The 17,617-nt window shown below is 42.5% G+C and overlaps 1 protein-coding gene across 2 annotated transcripts in view; it reads left to right on the top strand.

Annotated features, from left to right (window-relative positions):
• NDFIP2 (Nedd4 family interacting protein 2) overlaps positions 1–2,306 on the top strand; it is a 48,665-nt gene extending 46,359 nt beyond the window's left edge. For both annotated transcript variants that reach the window (XM_054162989.1, XM_054162991.1), the window contains one exon: positions 433–2,306. The gene's annotated coding sequence lies outside the window, so the exon portion shown is untranslated. The remainder of the gene's footprint in view (positions 1–432) is intronic.
• Positions 2,307–17,617: the final 15,311 nt, after the last annotated feature.

Here is a 17,617-nt window from a genome sequence, read left to right as displayed (position 1 = left end):
ATTCAGTGCTTTGAATTTTTCCCTTACCTGTGAGCATCACTGAGGTGTATGGGCTGGTAAGGTCTGTGCAGTGTTTAGAGACCTGAACATGTTAGTACATTCCAATTTTTCCCAAGCATTTTGAGTGTTCAGATTAGTTGCTGTTACACTTGAACGCCTGTATTCTTGCGTGGACAGATAACTTCCTCTACAGGATCTGTTGCTTTTAATAAATAGCAAATGTTACCTCTACGTTTACAAAATATTCGCAGGTGTTCTTTTGAAACAAAAATAAAATAACAGTAATGTTTCTGCTTTTTTTCCCTCCCATCCTGACATGGGGAGAGGAAAAAGGCTGCTTCTTTGCTGCTGCTAGGATTAATGTCAGTTAGCAATGCTACTTCCAGTGAATCACTGTGGTGAACTGAAGTACAACTCTTTCTTTATCTCTAGACTGCATCGACCAGACATTCCTTTCCTCAGTGTGAAACTTCAGATGATCTGTAACCCTACGAGTTAATAGGATAGAAGACTACTAAACCAGAAGACAAATTAGTGGAGATAACGGCTTCAAAAATTAATGACAGGGTAGTTTATGCTCAAATACCAGTTCTGGTCATTCTAGGAAATAATTATAATCGCTGCCTTTTGTTTTAGCACATTTCTATGTGTGCTTATTAGAACGATAGTATTGAAGTAAGAACAAACCATCTATTAGTAGAGATTAGGTACAGTCAGACTCAGTTAATCTGTGCTTGTCATATCTGAAAGATTTAAGTGGTAATTTGTTTCACAGTGTGTATGTACCGCTGGCGCGCCGATCTGAATTTTGAGTGCAATAAAATGCATTAAATGATTCAGATGAACCAGTTCAGACAGGTTTGGTTTACTTTCTAAAATACAACTTAGAGTCATCCAATAACTGTGTACAACATCTTTAAGTTTACTAAACCCCAGAGTTCTTTGTTGTCACAAACTTACATTTGCCAATATTCTGTCAAATCCAAACCAGTGTACTGGTTTGCTTAAAACTGATACTCCACTTTGAGTCCCTTGTAAATAACTCTGCATACATGACTGTTGGAATTGCTTCTTAGGAAATATGTCAAAATATATTTTGTAACAGCATATTCTCTAGATTTTGTTTAATCTTAGAGCTATATAGATATTTTTTGTTAATTGGCTATTAAGGGTATAGTTGTTACTATTAGACGTAATTTTGGAGGTAAAGGCATTGAATTGTTTGTCTCATCCTAACTTTCTTTATATGAATTATTATTAACTGGTTTGGCCTTGAGCCTGATAGTCATTATTCATATGCATTATCCCATTAAAAGATAGGGTTTGTTCATGTTAGCAGGGATGGACAGTCTTACATCTTTAGTCCTTGGATCATGATAGGTGCACCTTTGTTTCTGAAACAAAGTATTGCATATGTAATCCTTGGGCTATAGCACTGGTTCTGTTTAAGAAGTCTTGAGTTCAATATAAATACAACTTCCACTGTGAGGGAGTCTCAGAAAAAAAAATAAATTCATATACCTATGTTAAAAAAGCTGTTTAGAGTAAAGGCTTTGCCATTTCCTACAAATAAACTAACTGAAATGTAATTTTGGAAATCATCTGTGAAAACTGTGAAATGATTTGGTTTTTAAGAAAAGATCATGCAATATCCACGAGAATAACCTTACTTTTAAAACTCTTCAAGCAGAAAAAGCGCATTGCACCTCTCCCAGCCTTCACTTAAGGTACACCATTGCTTTCTTATAAATATCATCTCTTTAAGGGGTACTGTCTGTTGTTCATGCATGTGTAGTTTCCTTTGAAAATCGTGAAAGTTATGCTTCTCCTTAAGCAGGAGAATACATCTCTCGGTCCTCTGTACAACTGGAATCTCAGTTGCACAAATACGGTGGTTGTGGCTGCACCTTTAAGGAAAAAAAAGGAAGAAAAACCAACAAATGCTTTCCTCCAGTTTTTCTTTTTATATTAGAATGCTGCCTTTTTATTACTAACATTAAAAACTGTGAGGCTTATGTTGTTTTAAGCTAGTGCCGTATTCAGTTTTGTATCTATAATGAATGTTTAAAATGTGCATATATAAACTGGTCACATTATGAATTTTCTTAATCTTTCAGAGATGCTGAAAGTGACTAAAACTTTAGGGGCACGTCCACTTCCCAGTTTTTTATGGAAATAAGAAAATTAAGTATTGTGTTCAATATCTGACTGGGATTTCCTTCTAAACTTAACTGTTTGTTTCTGTGTTTTCTTTTGCATTTATTGTCCACATGAAAAAGAAGCAGATAATAAAACATTGCTTTGTTTTGCTACTTGAGGCTTTTTGGCCTTTTTTTTTTTGTACTTCACACCAAATGATGCCAACTGCAATGTTTGGAACACTAGAATTATAGACAAATCACTTTGCAAAATGGGAACTAACCAATCCTCTCTACTCATCTTTTCATCTTGTGTTTCGTAGCAAATAGAAACCCTGTAAGGACATTTCGGTGAATGAGTTAATACAACTGCCAAACATGTCACAGTTACTCTTTTTCTAAGTTGACCAATATCAACTAGTACTTTTCCAGCTCTATCAATTTTCCCAAATTAAGTAACAGCTTTCTGACTGAATTATTTTGTTTGCTCCACTACATTTTACAGGAAGCTTCATACAGATACTTGGGTGGCTTTTTTTTGTTGTATTGTTGGCTTTTACTTTTTTTTTTTCCTAGGACTGGCTTGAAAAAAAGCATAATCTCACTTGGCTAAAAAGAATATGTGGGGTTAAAAATGTGCACATTATCTAATCTGTGTAGTTGATGCAGCAGTTTGCTAGCCTGAAATCTCTTCAGCAGGAGGAACGGAATTGGGACACTGTTTTCAAAGACTCTGCAATCTATTCCAGATGTGTCAAATGCTGCATATTTTCCTTGCTATTTCCTGTGAGCTTGGTTAGGAGCAGCTGGCTCTGTGGTTTAGAGACACCTGGCCAGCTTTGCTTTGTGTCTTGGGGGGATGGGAGGGGGAAGGGGAAGGGAAGCTTCCAGTATCAGTGAAGTTGACTGTAAACAGATTTTGTATTAGTGCAAATAAGGCTTTGAAATTTGGAGCAGAAACAGCAGAGAGAGGTTAGGTGGGGAGAGAAAATTGCCATTTTATTCAACAACTGGTATGAGTGTAATTTCTTTAGTTCATCTACTTTCATCGATGTGGAAATCATAGGGAAATTGACATGTTGAATATGATTCATATAGCCTGTGACTCTATTAATGCATTTCAGAATCACAAAATGTTAGGGGCTGGAAGGGACCTCAAGAGATATCTAGTCCAAGCCCCCTGCCAGAGCAGGATCACCTATACCAGGCCACACAGGGACTCATCCAGCTGGGTCTTGAATATCTCCAGAGAGGAAGACTCCACAACCGCCCTCGGCAGCCTGTTCCAGTGTCATGTCACCCTCACAGTGAAATAATTCTTCCTTCTGTTTCCATGGAACTTCCTATGCCTTAGCTTCCACCCATTGGCCCTTGTCCTGTCATTGGGCACTGCTGAGAAGAGCCTGGCTCCATCCTCTAGGCACTCACCCTTCAGATATTTGTAAACATTAATGAGGTCACCTCTAAGACTCCTCCAAGCTGAAGAGCCCCAGCTCCCTCAGTCTATCCACATAAGGAAGATGTTTCACTCCCTTAATCATTTTCGTGGCTCTGTGCTGGACTCTTTCAAGCAGCTCCCTGTCCTTCTTGAAGTGAGTGGCCCAGAACTGGACACAATATTCCAAATGTGGCCTCACCAGGGCAGAGTAGAGAGGGAGGAGAACCTCCCTCCACCTACTGACCACACCCCTTCTAATACAACCCAGCATACCATTGGTGGCCTTGGCCACAAGAGCACATTTCTGGCTCATGGTCAACCTTCCATCCACTAGGACCCCCAGGTCCTTTTCCCTTTCACTGCTCTCCAGCAGGTCAGTCCCCAACCTGTACTGATAACTGGGATTGTTCTTTCCCAGGTGCAAGACTCTACCCTTGCTCTTGTTGAATTTCATTAAATTTCTCCCTGCCCAGGTCTCCAGCCTTCCCAAGTCCCACTGAATGGCAGCACAACCCTCTGGTGTGTCAGGCACTCCAGATGATCCATCACTCATGCTTCCAGTCCTCTTACAGAGTAGAGGTTGTCTCCACTTTGTTTCTGGGTTTATCCCCTGTGTAATACAAGTAGTTGTTCATTGTTTCTTAATTACATGTGGCTGCACAGGTGCCCACCCCTCTTCATTTTCCAAGTTGGTGTGCTCCTCTGACTTCCAAATACCCAGTTTCAGACAAAACAGACTGCAGCTGTTATAAATTGTTAATAAAATAACTATAAAGCACACTTTGCTTGCGTGTGTCCTGAGTTATGAAAGCTGATACGATATGTTGGACTTGGCAGGTTACGTATGGCTTGGCTTGGGTCTCTTCCTGATCCTTCTCGTCATAAGGATGATGAGTGCTGCTGCACAGTCTCTTGATACAGCACAGGCTCAAGCTGAGATTGCTGAGTATTAAGCAGAGATTCACTCTGAAGGGAGAAAGAGAAACAAGGGAAGGGAGGGTGCTTGGACCTTCGACTCTGGGTGTACAACAGCCGACGTAGCAGGTGTTTTTGTCAAGATGATGGGAGCACATCTAAGTGCAGTCTTCACTGCAGTCCTTCCCAGCTGACCAGTCACTTTGTGTACCTATGCAATCTCTGGAAAGGGCCCTTATGTTTTCTTTTCTTCCTGGAGACAACTGGAGCAGTAAATTCTCCTCCATTCAGATAGGGAGAAGGAGGTTCCAGTTGGCTGGAGGCATTTGGCCAGCAGTCGTTAGCCTAGCTGGCCCCATGGGAAATGCCTCTGGCTGTTTCCCTGCCTTGCCAGCAGGAATGCAATCTGCATCCCTGTCTTCGATTATGCAATCTGCATGGCATATGCAACCACCTCAACTCTTGCAACACCAAGGTTTACATTAATGAAGAAATCAGTGTTGTCAGCTTTGTATTTTGTCACAAATCTCACACTGCTGGACATCTTACCATTTCACTTAATGTGGTAGCTACACAAGATTAAGTCTAGGGTGGAGAACAAGGTATGTTCCTTCCCAGCATGTCTTTTCTAAATCTTTTTGATGGATGTGATGCATTCATGAAGTGTTGTTCCTGGTCTTGTGTGGACCTGTCTGTGACTATCTAGTAGAAAGGGGTCACTAAGGTTTGTTACTGATTATTTAGCTATTGGCATTTTACCCATAAAATTTGCACTTTTCTAGTAAGCAGCAGTGTGTCTTAAAATGTTCTCTCTCCAGTAACAGCAACAGCTGTAGCAGAAGCATAGCCACAGACATTACTACTGGTGTCTAATATGTCTTTAAATGAAGGAAATATTTGAAGTGCTGTGTTAGTTTTTTTTGTAGTGAAGTGAGGTTTTTGTTTGCTGCTAACTTTGATTTTAAAATTTCATTTCTATGGTGGTTTTCTTCCATTGGAGGATGCAGGTTGCTGAAGGGTGAATGTTGCAGTTCTCCTAGGCTGAATCATTTCATTTGGCTGCTCTTAGAGGGTCGTTCTTCATTGAACTGTGTGAACATGCAGATTGCTTCAGGATGTTTCAAAAGCAATGACTTAGTAAGAATTTAAGAATCAAACTGACCAAGAAGGCATACTCAAGATATAAAGGATAAAAAGGAATTGTGCAAAAGTAAACTTAGTTCTCTAAGCCTTGCATTAACAAATCAGTGTTAATAAAATCTTAGCAGACAAAAGCGTCCCTCAAATTGTGCCCTTACAATGGGATTTGTGTTTAGAGTCCATCCCACAGTTAGCATATATAGAATCCCTAATGTAATAATTTACTACAAAGAAAATTCATGATGTTAAATCAAGGAAGGTACATGTCCCTTGATATTAAATCACTTATAATGTGCACTTGCTGTTTTCTGAGAAATGTCCTCAGTGAGGTGTTGGGGTTTTCTTTTCAACTCCGTGGTTAGAATTTTCAGTGGAACATTGTGAAGTGAATCATAGAATCATAGAATTGTTAGGGTTGGAAAGGACCTCAAGTATTATCCAGTTCCAGCCCCCCTGTCATGGGCAGGGACACCTCACACTGGATGACATTGCTCAGAGCCACATCCAGCCTGGCTTTAAAAACCTCCAGGGATGAGGCTTCCACCACCTCCCTGGCCAACCTATGCCAGTCTCTCACCACCCTCATGGTGAAGAACTTCTAACATCCAATCTGAATCTACCCATTTCTAGTTTTGCTCCCTTCCCCCTAGTCTTATCATTACCTGACACCCTAAAATGTCCCTCCCCAGCTTTCTTGGAGGCTCCCTTAAGATACTGGAAGGCCACAATAAGGTCTCCTTAGAGCCTTCTCCAGACTGAACAGCCCCAACTCTCTCAGTCTGTCCTCATAGGAGAGGTGCTCCAGCCCTCTGATCATCCTCGTGGTTCTTCTCTGGACACATTCCAGCATGTCTAGATCTTTCCTGTAATACGGGCTCCAGAACTGAACACAGTACTCCAGGTGGGGTCTCACCAGAGCAGAGTAGAGAGGGAGAATCACCTCCCTTAACCTGCTGGCTGTGCTTCTCTTGATGCAGCCCAGGATGTGATTGACTTTCTGGGCTGCAAGTGCACACTGCTGGTTCATGTTGAGCTTTTCATCCACCAGTATCAGTGTTACCAAGAATGCAGTTCTTAAGATTGTGCGTGTGCAAGTGTGTGTGTGTGTGTGTGTGTGTTAAATGATCAGATGGCTGGAGCACCTCTCCTATACAGAAAGGCTGAAAGATTTGGGCTTGTTCAGCCTGAAGAAGAGCAGACTCTGGGAAGATCTTCCTGTGGCCTTTTAATATTTACGAGAGGCTATGGGAATGATTGCGACAATATTTCTTGCAGGGCTTGTTGATACAGGACAAGTGTAGGTGTAGACTAGATGTAGGAAAGACACTTTTTATGATTAAGGTGATGAAACACTGGCACAGGTTGCCTGGAGAGGTGGTAGAAGAAACATTCAAGGTCAGGTTGGGCAGGGCTCTGAGCAACCTGAGGTAGTTGAAGGTGTCTCTGCTCAGTTCACTGCAGGGAGGTCAGACTTGATGACCTGCAAAGGTCCCTTCAACCCAAGATACTCTATGAGTCTATGAATTTAGTCATTCCTATGTGTGCTACCAGTATATGTTATCACAAAGCATTTTTTGTTTTTATTTCCTTGTGGCTTTTGTAAAGCCTTTCTCATGATATTTGGGCTATATAAGTACTGCACATAGAATGTGCTCTCCGTGGTCCATGCCTTTAAAATGATCTGCTATATTTTATGTGCATAAAGTATACATTTCTCTTATGAGGCCAAGAGAAGAGATGGTATGTGTTTTAAAGAATGAAAAAATAAATCAAGTGGTGTTTATTTTCAGTTTGCTTTGAAAGCTTCAGCAGACCATTTGTTACTTCTGCACCACCCTAAACTGTAAATTGAAGTGATTTTTGCATCTTTATTTCCTTGGGATTTTTTGATTCTGGATTTGGAGGCCTGTGTTAATGCTTGTGCAGTGCTTAGCACAGTCCCTCTCCCCATCTCTTTAGAGCTTCTAATTAGAGAGCATCTGTGTTACAAAAGTGTTTAAACAGCTAGTGTATGTGATTTAATCCAGATTTGGGGCTTGTGAAGTGAAAAAAATGCCATCCAGTAGTATTTGTGCTCCTAATTAGTACAGAATTGTTTTGCTTTTCAAATGAGAAATACCATACAGTTAACTCTCAACTATCCAGAGACAGCTTGTCTGTGTGATGAATCAGTGAATGCCAGGGGGTGACACCTGCACTGGTCTTGTTTGGCTTCCAGCTCTCACTCTTCAGTTTAGTCATAGCAGCTGTAAGTGCTGTGGGCCCCAAGTTAGGTTTGAGTTTGGAAAAGTTAGCACAGCCAGCTGATATCCCAAATCCTGAGCTAGTAAGTCCTTTGCAACCAAGATACTTGCATGTCTTTGCTTTCTGAGGCTGCCTCTAGTATCTGGACTACTGGGATGCAGAAATTTTAATATGGAGACAGCCTGGGTTTGATAGGGCAGGTTGTAACTCAGGGGAAGCAAATTTGGTCAGATTGAAGTATATGCCTTTTGGGCCAATCTGATTGTCACCATCACTCTCTTCAGCACAATTTGTGCATCCATTTTAGCTATCTTTTTTCATGACAGTGAGAAATTAGTATCAGGCTTTTGTACATAACATTTAAGTTCCTTTATAAACCCAGTTTTGGGTGTATTGTTTGGATGTACAATAGTTTGAAGCTGAGTTCCTGCTCTTGGTGTTATGTCTGTGTTTACCATAAATATGAAATTCCCTCCCTGAGAGTCCCATCCCCCACCTCAAAGCTGTAGCTAGGTTAAAGAATTGAATAGCCTCTTGCCTGCTTTACTTTGGACCAATAGTTTCTGCACTCGCTGCAGAATGGGTTATTTGGGTTGGAGAGGACCACAGGAGGTAATGTAGTTGAAATTCCTGTTTAAAGCAGGGCCAGTGCTGAATGTGGTCCACATTGCTTCAGACTTTGTTAGCTGAGTCTTGAAAACCTGAGCACAGTTATTCCCCACTCTTCCTGGGCTGCCTGTCACAGTATTTCATTATCCTTGTTTGATTTCACTGACCAAGTTTTGATGCGGGATGTGGTCAATGGCTCCTTCCACAGGCCCCTCGAGCTCTGGGCTCTGTCTTGACAGACAAATTCCAGCATGAGGAAGGATGCAACTCTGCTCTGGGTTACTGAGCAGCCCTACAAATTGCTGAGCTGTCATGTGACAAAGGGGAAGAAAGCATTTGGAGAGAAAGACTGTTCCATCTCCAAGGAACTCTCTATATTTCCAACACTGAAAAGTGATGATGGGTCTTCCATTATCTCCTGCCAGCTTGTTTAAGCATTTGTCTCAATGCTTAGAGCATTGGATGCTGTAAAGTCTCTTAATCTTTCCTAAAATTGTATCTTTCACAAGGCCTTTTCCTCTGTATGTGGCACCTGGGTATTCTCCTGGGATTTCCATTTTGGGCTAATTGTAGGTGTAAGTATCTGGATCCAGATACTTAAATTGTGAATTCTGGCTGCATCCACGATGGCAGTAGGACTCATGCCATCTAATTTCATTTGCCTGAAAGTTTAGTCATCTAGCCTAAGCTATTCACCAAGGGTTACCCTGTAGTCAGGTCAAGCAATGCACATGCAAATGATGCTTCTTTTTCCACCCAGAGCTGTATGTCCAAAATGGAATCAACTGAATCAGCGTTGAAAAGTATCTGGACTGCAAACTGTACCTTTCAATACCTCTTTTAGAATGTGCCCTGCAGATTCTTAGGAAAACAATAGCTTTTGGTCACATTGAAATTTGCTGAAGAGTTCCTTGTTTATAGGAAAATTGCTTTTCTTTCTTTGAAATTCAGTTGAGCAATTTGCCTCAGCTTCCAGTGTGCCTGCCCTTCGGAGACATCTGTCCTGTGACTGAGGATACCATACTTCCAGAATACTTCCAGAATTGCCAGTGCCTTGGGTTCCCTCAGGATCCTGCCTCACATTTGGCAATAGACTTCAGTCTGTGGTGTTTCAAATGGAATGGTTTGGGCTTTGTGAAATCCTATTTTCCTACAGACTTTGCTTCACAAGCAAATAAGGATCAGCTGTTCTCTCCCTTCTGATCTGAGATCTGGAGCAAGAATCACAGAATGGAAGCGACTGGAAGTGACCTTTGGAGATCATCTAGTCCAACCATCATGCTAAAGCAGGTGGCATATGTCTGTTTTGGGGGGGTGTGTGTGTGTTTTGTGGTTGGGGTTTGGTTTGGTTATTGTGGGGTTTGTTTGGGTTTTTTTGGGTGGGTTTCTGTTTGTTTGAGCTATGGGACTCCTTTCTCAAGTATTTTGTATCTTTTGTCATCAAGTGGCTAAGTTCTTCATGAAGACCACAGAAAGCAACTTCCACAGCCAGGCTCCTTTTTCATATGGCATGCATGTGCCATATGTTTTAATGATGAAGCTGGTAAGCTGTGTTAAAAATGCTGTGCAGTGGCCTGCTAGTCCCAGCTTGTTTACCTAGTTTATGAGCAGTATGTGTAGTATGTGTATTTTGGGGTCAACTGCTGCTTCAAGGATTTTGAGATTTTGAGATTCCTAGAGGTCACCCATGTGCTCTGAGACCTACAGCCCTATTTGAGTCTTGAATCACCCACCTGCAAAAAGCAAGAACTCTATTAATTCTGAGCCTTACTTAGCAACTTGGTATGATGAACAACAAACCTGCTGCAGGACTGCTGCTCAGGAACTGAACAATGCTTTCTAGATAGCACTTAAGGACTCACTGTTGTGAATTAAACCAGTTTTGAGACACAGCCTGGGACTCCTAGTACACTGCTAAATAGCAGCGGAAATGGATCCTTGGCCAGTGATGCTGAGTGTCTTGCACCTCTACTACTCTGATGCAGCAGACCTGCAACAGGCTGGCTGCATTCACAATGCATATATGTGGCCTTGGCTGTTGTTAAATCCTAAAATAGAGTATTATTTTACAGTTTAGTTCAAAGTACCTGAAATGTAGCCTACATTGCAGCTTTTCAGGCTTCATGAAGCAGATGGTCTGCAGTATTCTGGACTGCTCAATGGTTCCTGGGCTGCTGAGGCAGCATTTAGAAGACTGAGTAGCAGAAGAAAGAGAATCAGACATGGTGCAGTTTTAGTTATGATGCCTTTGGGGAGCCTCCTCTGAAATAATTTGCCAGAACTACATCCAAGTTCAGTCATGTGGAGAGAGCTTAGCTAGAGCAGTCCAAAACTGACAGAGGATGTCCTAACAGCTAAGCAGTACAGAAGATCAAGGTTCCAGTGATTGTGTTCAATCCCTGACTCCTTCATTGAGCAATGGAGGCATAACCTTAAAACCTCTTTTCATGATGCCACAAATTTGCTTAGATACAAGCTCAATCAGATAAAAACCTGGATGAAGCCTCTATAGCAGGAGAAGGGAAGTCATTGTACCCCTGTGCTCTGCACTGGTTAGGCCACACCTTGAGTACTGTGTCCAGTTCTGGGCCCCTCAGTTCAAGAAGGACATTGAGACACTTGAACGTGTCCAGAGAAGGGCAAGGAGGCTGGGGAGAGGCCTTGAGCACAAGCCCTATGAGGAGAGGCTGAGGGAGCTGGGATTGTTTAGCCTGGAGAAGAGGAGGTTCAGAGGAGACCTCATTGCTGTCTACAACTACCTGAAGGGAGGTTGTAGCCAGGAGGGAGTTGGTCTCTTCTCTCAAGCAACCAGCACCAGAACAAGAGGACACAGCCTTAAGCTGCACCAGGGGAAGTTTAGGCTTGAGGTGAGGAGAAAGTTCTTCACTGAGCGAGTCGTTTGCCATTGGAATGGGCTGCCCAGGGAGGTGGTGGAGTCACCCTCCCTGGAGGGGTTCAAGAGGGGATTGGATGTGGCACTTGGTGCCATGGTCTAGTCATGAGGTCTGTGGTGACGGGTTGGACTTGATCTTTGAGGTCTCTTCCAACCTTGGTGGTACTGTGATACTGTTAAGAAGCTGTAAAAATGCCCTCTCAGCTCTAGGAAATTGTAGGTTTCTTAGGAACCTGATTGAGTTACTTGAAACTAATCAGGATTTTCCTGTGAATTGAAACATTAAGGCTGAAAATTTTAGTCTGTTAGATGAAAAGTGAAGTGATCCGAAACATAGTGCAATAAGATGAAGAGCTCAAGGAGCATTTAATTGTGGCCTCTGGGGAGCTGGATGGTCTACCACCACTTGCAACTTCAAACCACTGCAAAGTTAAAAAGTCTGTGTGACTTCCAGGCAGGTAGTAGGAGGTGTACATGAATATTTCATTTTCATCCCACGTGATGTAGGAATGCTCTCTGCTCCTGACTCTGCTCCACATCCCATCTTCTGGCAGGCTGGTTTCCGTACAAAGGAAGGGAGTTGCAGCGAGCTCTGAAAATATCCCCAAGTCAGAACAACTATGAAAGGAAGGTGTGTTACCGAATACATTCACCCTGCCCAGCCAGAGAGACCATCTTTGGGATGGTTTCACAAGCCTTAGAGCCTTAAATCCTGCCAACTAGAATATAATTTTCGCTTTGCATTTCTAAGTGGTCCTCTTGCTTTCAAAGAGAGTGGGACTTAAGAAGAGAGGCCTCTTTTTTTGTAAGATTGGCTTATAGTCTGGGTTTTGAAAAAAACCCTCATTATTTTGCTTAAAGAGAAAAGACAGCATGTGTAAATTGTACAGTATTGTTGCCAAAATGTCCTCCTTTGCATTTCTGTGGAGAGGTACAGAAAGGGTCACAGAGCTGTTGATGCAAGGATGAATGATAACTGGTTGCTTTGTGAGGGGCTGGATGAGTATCTGGAAGATAATGCTTCACCTGGGATTCCCTTTCAGGCTTATGTGTTGTGCCCACCCAAAAGTCTCAGTAAAACTTTATTATTATTTTTTCCCCTTTACCATTGTTCTTCTGAGAGGAGGCTTCCTGAATTCAGCTGTATAAACCTACTTATAAGACTCCTGTCAGCATTGTGAAATAGCACAAGTGACAAAGATCTTCTCATGCTCTCTGCACCCTGGCCACCTTCTCCTCCCCTTTCCCTCTCAAGGAATCCAAATGAGGCAGAGAGAGCCTGACCTGAACTCACCACCCATGAAGTACCATGGCTGGACACAGCCTTTCTGCACCTTGCTGTGTCAACATCAAAAAACACAGGGACTTTGTGGTGAAATTGGTGGTGTGCACCATCTACCCAAACCAGTGAAAGACTTCTCAAGCCTAAAGCAAACAGCCCTTGCTAAATGCTGAGGCCCACACTATTGTTTACACAGTGATAAAATACTGTCTGCAGTATACAGCATCCTTTCTGTATCATTCTTGAGGTTATCTCTAACCCCATGGAAGAAAAGAGGGTCATCAAGAGTAGCCAACATGGATTTACCAAGGGAAGATCCTACCTGACTAATTTGATAGTCTTCTATGAAATTAGGACCAAATGGGTAGGTGAGGGAAGAGCAGTGGATGTCATATATCTTGACTTCAGTAAGGCTTTTGATACTGTCTCCCATAATATCCTCGTAGAAAAGCTCAGGAAATGTGGCATAGGTGGCTGATCAGTGAGATGGATTGAAAACTGTTTTGACAACAGAGTTCAGAGGGTTGTCAACAGTGGCACAGAGTCAACTTGGAGTCCTGTGGCTAGTGGTGTTCCCCAGGGATCAGTATTTGGTCCAGCTTTATTCAGTATATTAGCAACCTCGATGAGGGGATTGAGAGTACTCTCAGCAAGTTCGCTGATGTTACAAAACTGGGGGGAGGGAGAGGTGTGACCACCCCATCAGGCTGTGCAGCCATCCAACTGGACAGGCTGGAGAGCTGAGTGCAGGCAAACCCAATGAATTTCAATAAGGACAAGTACAGGGTCCTGCATCTGGGGAGGAATAACAAGAGGCACCAATATGGGTTAGTGGCTGCCCTGCTGGAAAGCAGCTCCACGAAGAAAGACCTTGGAGTGCTGGTAGACAGCAAGTTCTCCACGGGACAGCAATGTGCCCTTGTGGCCAGGAGAACCAATGGTATCCTGGGGTGCATCAAGCAAAGTGTGTCCAGCAGGTCTAGGGAAGTTCTTCTCCCTCTCTACTCTGCCCTGATGAGACCACACTTGGAGTATTATGTCCAGGCTCCCCAATTCAAGAGAGACAGGGATCTGCTCCAGAGTTCAATGGAGAGCCATGAAGATGATTAAGGGACTTGAGTGCCCCCTGTGAAGAAAGGCCGAGATCCCTTTGGGCTGTTTAGTCTTGAGAAGACTGAGCATGGATCTCATCAATGTGTATAAATATCTGAGGCATGGGTGTCAAGTGGAGGGGGCCAAACTCTTTTCAGTGGTGCACAGTAATAAGACAAGGAACGATGGGTGCAAACACGACCATAGAAGATTTCATCTCAACATGAAGAGAAACTTCTTTACAGTGAGGGTGATAGAGCACTGGAAGAAGTTGCCCAGGAAGGTTGTGGAGTCTCCTTCTCTGGAGACTTCCAAAACCTACCTGGATGCACTCCTGCACAGACTACCCTAAGTGATCCTGCTTCAATAGGGGAGTTAGACCCAATGATCTCTTGAGGTCCCTTTCAACCTCTAACATTCTGTGATTCTGTGATTCTTTCACTGATTTTGAAAGGTGTAGTGTATCTGAGCCCCATAAAGCAATGGATTCAAATCTGGGATGCTGTGCTGTAAAAGAAGAGATGCCAGTATCTGCCTGGATGGTGCATAGCAGCACTCACTTCTGCTTTCTCCCTTCTCCACCTGGCACACCGAGGTTTGGGGCCTTTCTCAATACACAGGAATCTCTGAATTAATTTATCCATACAAAGAATAGAATTAACCAGGTTGGAAAAGACCTCCGAGATCATTGAAGAAAAAGACATAAAAAACTATAAAAGGAAAAGACACCTTCTTGAAATAATATTTATTGGATGTTAATATTCTTTAGGTGTAATGTATTCATAAAAAAGGCAATAAGAACTAGAATTGGGGATGAAAGCCCCAAACCTGGATTAAAAAAAAAAAATTAACTGTGATTGAAAAAGATAAAGATTTAACAGTATTATTTGAAACCCAAATGCCTTTTTACTATGCAGGACAATATAGCCCAACATGAGCCAGCAGTGTGCACTTGCAGCCCAGAAAGCAAATCACATCCTGGGCTGCATCAATAGAACCATAGCCAGCAGGTCAAGGGAGGTGATTCTCCCCCTCTACTCCACTCTGGTGAGACCCCACCTGGAGTACTGTGTCCAGTTCTGGAGTCCCTATTACAGGAAGGATCTGGACATGCTGCAACATGTCCAGAGAAGGGCCACGAGGATGATCAGAGGGCTGGAGCACCTATCCTAGAAGGACAGACTGAGAGAGTTGGGGCTGTTCAGTTTGGAGAAGAGAAGGCTCTAAGGAGACCTTATTCTGGCCTTCCAGTATCTTAAGGGAGCCTCCAAGAAAGCTGGGGAGGGACTTTTTAGGGTGTCAGGAAGTGATAGGACTAGGGGGAATGGAAAAAAACTAGAAATGGTTAGATTCAGATTGGATGTTAGGAAGAAGTTCTTCACCATGATGGTGGTGAGAGACTGGCATAGGTTGCCCAGGGAGGTGGTGGAAGCCTCATCCCTGGAGGTTTTTAAAGCCAGGCTGGATGTCATCCAGTGTGAGGTGTCCCTGCCCATGGCAGTGGGGTTGGAACTGGATGATCCTAACAGTTCCATGATTCTATGGGAAAAAGAGGTTTGCAATTAATAATCCAGTTCTGCATATAATATTCCAGTAAATACTAAAACCCAGAATTATTACTCAAGATTACACAGTCAGGTTGTTTTTTATGAAAATATTGTTGAGTTATCTTCTATGGACAACTCTGGTCAGAATATGTCCCACAGACAGATTACTTTTTAAAGAAAACAGTACTGATGGTAGCTTAATGCTCCATCCCTGACAGTCTTGAAAGATGAAATGTCTATGTTACTTATGTTGTAAAAAGACAGGATACATAGAGAGGAGAATAAACAAGCATCGATTAACTCCCAGTTTTACTGAAGACAGATGTAGGTTTCACATCTCAGACTTTATCCCCTTTAAACATTCACATACAAGCACCTTGGAGACCAGTTACATGTGCTGATTGAAAGCGCCTTTCATGGCTTTGGTACCTAAAAATGTGTAATTTTTCCCTATATGCAGGGTGAAGGACAAAAACATTCACTTTTGTCTTGAAGTTGTAAGTGAAAGAAAAATACCCATTTGAAATCTGCAGAGTTACTCCCTGTTCCAATTGTTTTCTATGAAGCTGCCCTGTAGGCCCATTTTCAAACCTGTAAAGCACTGTCACTACAATTTGCTTCCTCATATTACACCTGCTGTTCCTCTACAGTAACAAATAAAAGGTGCAAGAGTAACAGCCATTTGAACGGGCGGCCAAATTTTGGTTACAACAAAGTTCAAGGTTTGAGTAAATACCTTCATCCTGAATCTTGTATTCAAACATTGGTTAATTCTGTGTGTTGGAAAGAGCCTCACAGTTTTTGTGTACATCTCAAAACCGCTGCATAGTTTGGCATGGGAAGGGAATAGCAGCAAACTGGCAGGTCAGGAGCGAGGTCAGCTGGCAAAATGGTGAGGAAACTTGCACAATACCTGCCTGTCGTCACTTTGGCTCTAGCTGATGCTAATGTCCCTTGTCGCCAGGAGCTCTGAAGCAACCCACAAATCAAACAACGTGAAAGAAACACCCGGTGCATTGTAGACACTGCAAACATTGTATGACATTGTAAACATGAATCAGTTTTATTAAAGGAATGTGTGTTTTCAATGGAAATGGCAATCCAGATTTGGGGGGGAAAAGATTGATGGGACATGAGGTGTTGGTTTTTTTGGGGCGGTGAGGGCCAGAGGAGTCTCTTCTGCAGAGTGAGATTCATTCCTCTGCAAGTCCCCACCAGGTGTTTTGGTGAAGTCCTGTGGAGGAATTTGCAGTAATAAAAAATGGAGATACAGCGAACAAACCAGGAGTCAAAGATAGATTTATGTCCTTGGCAGCTCAGGCCAATCTCCATATGTTGTTAACATTAGATGGTGGGAGAAATTAACTGTGTCATATGCTGTTGCACAGCCTGTATTTTGAGCTTCTCTTGTTTAAAAACAACTTAAAATAAATGGAAAAGATAAAATGAGCATTTTCCTCAAGTGAGAACAGATGGTGAAGTTTACAAGCTCTGGAAGACAGACTTCTCCATGGCCAAGAGGAGGTGGGATGGAGAGATCTCCTCAAGGCACCATGTCACCTCTTTCTGCATCAGGAATGTTTAAGTCCTCCAACAACATGTTTTTTTTGTTGCAATAATTTACCTTACATAGCCAACCACCCTCCCTTTGCCTTATTGTTTAGAAGCTGAAAATACTACAGGCATGTCTGTCCTTGACAGACACAGCCATTACTCCTGATGACACTTGGTTCATTAAGCTTCATTTTTCAGTTCCTTCTTTGGCAAGACTTGGGGCCAATAATGTCGTACTGTCAAGTATCTTAGTCTTCTTCCTTCCTTATATATCAGGAAATGTGGGAGTCTATTATTGATTTTTGTGGTATCTAAGTTGTTCCCAGGCAGTCTCTGCCCAGCCGGCACCTCTAGCTCTTCCTGTGCTGTGGTGCCAACAAACCAAGAAGCTGTACCAGACGCCGGCAGGACATGGATGCACCCTGTCCCTGGCATCTAGAGCCTCCAAATAAATCAGGGAGGATGCTTTTAAAACAATTAGCTCAGGAACTCTGCAGATCAGCACTATGTTTATTTAATTTATCAAAGATGTGGATTAACTTATGTTCCTTAAAAGCCATACTTGCAATTACTGCCTTTTAAGATGTGAGCCTTTTTAGGGCTTTGAAACAAACCCCACTTGCCATTTTGCACAGAAAGTAGAGCACCTGCCTGGGGAGGCTTTGGTTTTAAGGCAGGGGCCTTTTTAATTCACATTCATTTTAACCATGACAATTATGCCTGCAAAAAAAGCATCCCCAAGTTACAAGTTGTTGAGGGGCTATT

The sequence above is a fragment of the Dryobates pubescens genome, chromosome 7, assembly GCF_014839835.1.
Source record: "Dryobates pubescens isolate bDryPub1 chromosome 7, bDryPub1.pri, whole genome shotgun sequence".
In the NCBI taxonomy this organism is placed as follows: Eukaryota; Metazoa; Chordata; class Aves; order Piciformes; family Picidae; genus Dryobates; species Dryobates pubescens.
The sequence above is the reverse complement of the archived record's forward strand: the minus strand, read 5'-3'. Positions and strand labels throughout refer to the sequence as shown.